The sequence below is a fragment of the Humulus lupulus genome, chromosome 6, assembly GCF_963169125.1.
Source record: "Humulus lupulus chromosome 6, drHumLupu1.1, whole genome shotgun sequence".
NCBI lineage: Eukaryota > Viridiplantae > Streptophyta > Magnoliopsida > Rosales > Cannabaceae > Humulus > Humulus lupulus.
The window spans coordinates 126,736,556-126,743,624 of record NC_084798.1 but is presented as its reverse complement, the minus strand read 5'-3'; positions in this window follow the sequence as shown (position 1 = coordinate 126,743,624).

Sequence of the window (7,069 nt, the reverse complement as noted above, 5' to 3'; positions counted from 1 at the left end):
CCGGCTCGCTTAAACCGAGCTCGGTGAATATTAAGCTGTCCTCGGCTACAAATGGCTGAGCTGGGCCCTGTGCGCAAGTATTATTTACGGCACCCTTAGGTCGTATATCACATGTCCCATGGCATAATACCATCTATGACATCATACAGATATAGGGAGCTCTTAGTCCCATCACAAACACATAGCCGGGTGTAGTTTTCTTACCTTTAGATTCGCTAGCTTTGTTCAATTTGATCCTCAGGCATGATCCCGTCCGAGCCCTAGCGTACACCTAGTCACAGCCATAGATCAGAATCATCACCAAACCTCAAGTCCAAAACCTAGCCTCGGGACCAATCCCGAGCCCTCGGGAAGCCCTAATTCCACCAAACGGGGTGGTGGAATCAAACCCCGAACCCCCGGGCAAAAACCCTTAGAAATAACCCAAAAACCCCTTTCTAGAAATAGGGTAGCGCTACAGTGCCCTAAGGAGAGCGCTATAGCGCTACAAATAGAGCCAAAAGGCTCTACAACTTTAGGGCCTAGCGCTATAGCGCCCAGTGACTAGCGTTGTAGCGCTAGTCACAGCACAGCCCTGCACAACATTTTCTCCTTTGAATTCTCCCGAGCCAAACCTACTCAAAACTCAACCAAAATTCAAAGCAAGCCTCCCAACATCCTCCACTCATCCCATAAGTCCCAACCACACAAAACTCAATCACATGCACTCCAAATCACAAAATTCACCATGGCTGATCCTAGAGCTCAAAATCTCAGCAAAACCACAGAATTCACAAAACTTAAACCAGAGTTTCTTACCTTTGATGGATGAGCTCAGCTTAGGTTATCCTCCACACTAGCTTAGCCTTCACCTCCTCAAAGCTTCAGCCTCAACTCCCTAGGATTCCTCATCAAAACTCAACTCAAAATCCATGTTTACATAAAACAAGAAACTGAAGAAAACAACCTTAGACCTTACCTCAAGTGGATGGATTACTCTTGCTAAACCCTTGCTAATTTCTCAAACCAGACCAAAGACCTTAGCCTCAAGCTCCTACCTAGACTCCCCCTGAGTTTTAGCTCCAAACTCCTTCAAGAATTGAGGAAGAAACCTCCAACCGAGAGAGAAAAATATAGACTTCCAATTCCCCTTTTTTTCCTTTTCTTTTCTTTCTTTCCTTCAGACTTCTAAGACCTTCTAGATATTCCACTAAGGCATAAAACTTAATAATACTTATCCCTTATAAGCCAAATGACCAGTTTTCCCTCCCCTTTATCCCTAAGCCTTTAAATCAACATAGAGGCATTTTGGTCATTTCACCCAATTCCCGCTAATTCCTCGAATGTCTCTAATATTTACCGCTTACTTCCCGACACCTAACTAATCACCAGCTATATTCCTCAATATCAAAATAAACTCCAATATATTCTCTAAATCCCCAGAAATACCCCCAGGCTCGACCAGAGCCGGGTATAAATCCCCGTCGTGACTTTTTCGCTGAACCGCTCACTAGGATCGTCTCGAGTCACAGGTTACAAATATATCCACATAATAATGTGGTCTCAACAATTTATTACAAATATATACAGCTGTGCCCTCAACGGGCCAAAATTATGATTACGCCCTTCTAACCTAATCAGGGCCTACATGCATACTAATACACATAGTCATGCATCACAGATATTCAAATAATCATATAACATGCTTTAATCATTAAATCACATATAATCCAGTTATGCCCTCCCGGCACACTAATCAAGGCCCTTAAGCCTTATTAGCAAATTTAGGTCGTTACAAAAATAAATCAAGTTAATTCTTTGAAAATATTAACTATAACTTAATTTATATTTAACATTTAAGCTCAATAATACAACATTTTTTTATCTCAATTTAAACAACAATAATTCAAATAGTTAACTACAACATTTTACAACAACATAACTATAAAAACACACAAAAATATCTAAAATCAAAATAAACCCAATAAATTCAAAATTACTTTAAAAATTTAATAAATTACTTAAAAATTCAAAGACTAAGCAATAATTAGTATAAAAAATGTGGTAAAATAACTCTATTTTGAAGAGTTATCAGTCGTCCGTTGACTGGCCCTGCTCCAAAAGTTCGCATGCTCGAAGCTTATCTTCATGAAGAAGATAAGACAAGGAGCGCCTACCATATGGCAGCTGGAGCAGAACTTCCTTATGCTCCTTCATTGCGCCCGTAAGGGTAGGACGGTGATAATTGGCTGGAGAATCGAATACATTATAATTAGTTCGAGCCTAAACGCTAGTCGGGCATGAAAGGAAAGGGGGTCATATACTTACAAATTCGTCTGAATGAATAAAACTTTGAGGGAGCCAGGTCGTCTGTCCAAAAGAATGCCAGCTTGAAGTTGGGAGGATGGTTGGGCATGTCCTCAAAGATCTTCTTCTCCTTGGGATAACTCAACAGGTAATAGAAGCCATCCCCTCCCCGAGCTTGGGAGAGGTTGCTTTTCAAGCAAAAGAGATACAGGATCTCCCTTGGCGAAGGTCCTTCCCACTTCAATTCGTGGTACAATGACCTCAGGGCTGACAAGACCCTGTATGAATTGGTCTGGAGCTGGAAGGGCGCGAGCCCAACAAAATCCAAAAAGTCCTTAAAAAAGGACTTCAAGGGCAGTAAGACCCCTGCCTTCATATGCTCGCGTCTCTAGGCCGCGAGCTTCAGTTTATTGTCAGGACGGCCATCTCCTGGGGCGTAGCAGCTTCGTTCAATGGAGGTAGGAGCTTGACACCTCAGCGAGCCTAACAATCCTAGGCTGTGACGAGCCAGTATGTCAGTGATTTTTCCTAATGAAGAAACTGAGCTCCAATAATGCTCGGCCTCAAAAAATTCTTCCCTTGAGGTAGGAATGGCAACTGGTTGTGAGGTGGATGGGCAATCTAATGTCTCCATCAGTGAGAAAATGAGATCACCCGGCCTGAAGGCAATAGTTACTTTGAGCTTGGGGTCGAGAGGGACTGGTCTAAGCTCAGGGTCTGGGTCTGGATAGATTGCGACCCGAAGAATCCTCCTTTTATTTTCCTTGACCTCGTTGATTTGACGCCGAAAGTGAGCTCGAATATCTTCTTACTCACACCTCACTTTGTGCTCGCGAATTAGCCACTGATTTCGAGTGAAGGGCGATTCAGGGCTTGGATTTGTCGGAAAATAGGGAATTGCGAGCACTGACCCCCACTGTTTTTCAAGATTCTGCGACATCTAACAAGAAAGAAAAGGGTGAGGGCCAGGCACACAAGAAATGAAGAATAAAATTCTAGGTGGTTCGAGCTCGAAAGCTCGAAAATCACGGGATAGGCTCGATTGAGATCGAAATCTTGAAAGAACGGGTCGAACTAGGGAGAAACCCGAGCTATTGAAAGGGCCAGAATTCAAACGTGTATTTAACACAAAGGAGGGAAAGTAGATTTATTTTAAAGAAGCCTGAATTTTCAGGGAAAAAGTCTATGGTTACTAAAAAATGTGCTAATTTTGAGAAACGTGCAATTTCAAACCCTAATTCATTACCCCATTTCTTGGTCTACACGGTACGTCACCCATGGTCTAAAAAATAATAATAAACATCTACATTTGCATCCTTTACACTAAATCTGGCTTTGAAACCCATGATATCCGAAATTTTTTGAACCCAAAGTCTACATAATATTAGCTAAACAATTTGATTGAGGTTACTAATTGCTACAAATATTCTTGTAAACCTAGTGAAAAAACTAGTAAATATGCTTACGGCGCAACGAGAACACAGAAATGTAAAAGTAAAAAATAATATGAACGTATGGGGTCAAGAACAGAGACTTACACACTGAAGCTTGCGAATACAATGAGATCGACGACCGGAGGAGTGGTTGCAAGGATGAGCTCACGGAGCCGAATAGGCCAGGATTGTTTTGTTTTCTCGGTTTTGAGAACATGCAAAGAGGAAAAAAAAGGGTTTTTTGGCTCTGGTTTTTCTTCTTTTTCTTTCTGAAACTAAAAGATGTAAAAATGGGATGAAGAAGATGACACGGGAAAATTTATAAGCCTCAGGGAATGTCAAAGGTAGAGTTGATCTGGGCCATTGGCCATATTCAATATCTAATCTGATGGTCGGGTGCAAACGTGGTAATGATGGCATAAAGTTGGCAAGTGAATAGACGTGGGCATGGTGCAAGAGCACTCAAGTACTCTGGTTGAGCAACCCCCTAGCTGACACGTGTCCACTTTTGAGCACTTTAGACGGTACAGTGTTCAAGGAGGGCAGTTCAAAAGTTTCATTCTCATAGGATTCGAACTGATACTTTTGAGGGGGCAAAATGTTACACCCAGATTTGGAGCATGAGGAATTATGATCCCGAAATCTAGGCTCGTTAGGTGTAAGCTGGAAATATGCACAGTCCTCATATGATCCTCTAGTCAGACAGTTTCGTTGTAAATAACGATCTCGTGAGCTCGTGCAGTATGTAGCCTCGAAGATGCTTCGAGCTTATGAGGTAAGCTCGCAACAGCAAAGGGTTACAACACTTGTATATAATTCCTGATGTGTCTTTTTCCCTCAGACAAGATGATCTGAGCTCGAGAGGCATAAGCTCAAATATGATGACTCCATCAATGACTTGTTGGGAGCAAAGGCAAAGCAAGAATGACAAGCTTGTGATCAACGAATAATCTCGAAGGCATAATAAGCCCAATATCTAAGATAGTCGGTTATGTGTGAATGTATTTATTGTTGTAAAATCCCTATGTTTAAGGGATATGATGTAATTAGTTATCAAATCCCACATTCTATGGGATATTATCATCCACGTATAAAATAATGCATTAAGTGGCATTATATCATTTGATTCACATAATATCTTCCCAAAATATGTGGGAATGAATTATGAAACCTTCTCTATAAAAAGAGAAGGAAACTCCTTTTGTAAATGACCGAAATTTTGAGATCTTGAGAGAAAACTCTAGGCAACTATTCTCTGAGAAGTTTCCAGAAGACTCCCAAGCACTTAGAACACAGACTCGTGGACTAGGCAGATTTAACTGCTGAACCACGTAAAAAGATCCTGTTTTCATCTTCTTATTTCATTTCCTCTTATATATTCTTGTTTAATTGCTCTCTTTTTTAAGTTGACGAAAAACGGCGTCAATAAGCTCCAATCACTTTATATAAAAAATAAACTATCACACAAATTTATAAGATAAAAATATGATATATATGTCTTTATTATTTTAAATAAATATGATTTAATTATTTAAATTATCATAAAATATCTTTAAAATATCATATTTTAATTAATTAATTTATTTTTATTTAAGTTTATGTTTGTTCTAGTTTTTGAATTTGGCAACAACAAAATATTACATATTATATGTTTAATATAATATTAAGTGTAAGTTTAATTAAATTTTATTTAAGTTATAAAACATATAGTTTTATTATTTTTAAATAATTATCATTGTAAAATATCTCAAAAATATATTATTTTAATTTGTTTAATTATTTATTTATTTAAGTTTAAATCATGTTTACAATCTACCGTTAAATATAAGAATATTCCGTTAAAGTTAACAGAAAAATAAATAAAAAACCATTAAAACCAATAATTTCTATTATCTATACATTTATATAGTTGGACAATTCTCCGATAGGGGCTTCACTATAGGCCCTACCGGTGGGGCTCTCAATGTTATAGACCCGTGAATATTTTTCAGGGCGATTTTTTTTATGACCGTGTATATTGTAGCTATTTAGAGCATCCTGCAAATTTTCAAACAATTCAAAATAGTTTACAGTACCGAAAACTAAGTTCAGACATGTTGTTGCACGCGTGACTATTTTTTTTTTATGCGCGTGGAAACTATTCGGAATTTTCTGAAAATTTGCAGGATACTCTAAACAACTACAATTTACATGGTTGTAAAAAAAAATTGTGCCAAAAACTGTTCACAGGTTGAGAATACTGAAGAGCCCTACTGATAAGACTTAAAGTGAAGCCCCTATATGAGAATTGTCCTATATAAGTTTATGTAAATAAATAGAAATATATAGGGAAATTTGAGTTTTTATGCTTAATGGGGTGATGTAATTCAAAATAATGCTAGGCATTTTTATCATTTCAAAATGATGCCAAAAGTTTTGACAATACCCAAAATTCCCCTGTCACAATTCCCCCCAATTCCTTTTGATTCTCCTTTCTCTCTCTCACTCTCTCAGTTCATCTCCCCCCCCCCCCCTCCCGCACCGACTAACCAAAACCTAGGGAGCATCGAAACCCCATCAAAGCCACCGTGTTGCCACCGTCGAAGACCCTTGTCCCTCATCTCTTAATCTCGCTCAAAGATTCTCCCTCTCGCCGTCCACGAGCTCATCCAAAACCCAGGGCCTCTGGGTTCGAGTTTCTCCCTCTCCATGAGTTCATCCCATCCCTCTCGTTTGACATTACAAAGGTAACCTCTTATTTTTTTTATTACATTCAATTTGTGTTTGTAGTGTTATATTTTAGGATTGTTTGTGTGTTTGTGTCTGGTTTTGGGTTTGAATCTGGTTGGTTAATGTATGGATTAGTGTGGGTATGTTGAGAGTGAAGTCTGGGATTTTTGTGGGTCTGGTAAGGTTGCTCGATGGTGGTTCGACCGGGTTTCGATGGTGGTTCGATGCATGCTCGATAGGGGTTCGATAGGTGAAGCAGTTAAGGGTTCCAAGTTTAGGCTTGATAAGGTTCGATGCATGCTCGATTGGGTTCGATAGGTTAGGTCATTTGGGGTTCCAGGTTTATGCTTCTGTGGTTTCATGCATGTTCGATGGGGGTTCTATGCATGCTCGATTGGGTTCCATAGGGTAGGCCCATTAGGGGTTCCAGGTTTAAGATTAAGGAATTCGATGCGTGCTCGATGGGGGTTCGATGCATGCTTGATGGGTTGGGCATTTTCTTGGTTCGATGGTGGTCGATGTTGATTTGATAGGGTAGGCCTTAGGGGTTTGATGTTGGTTCGATAGGGTGGCCCATTATGGGTTCCAGGTTTAAACCTAAGAAATTAGATGCATGCTCGATGGGGGTTCGATGCATGCTT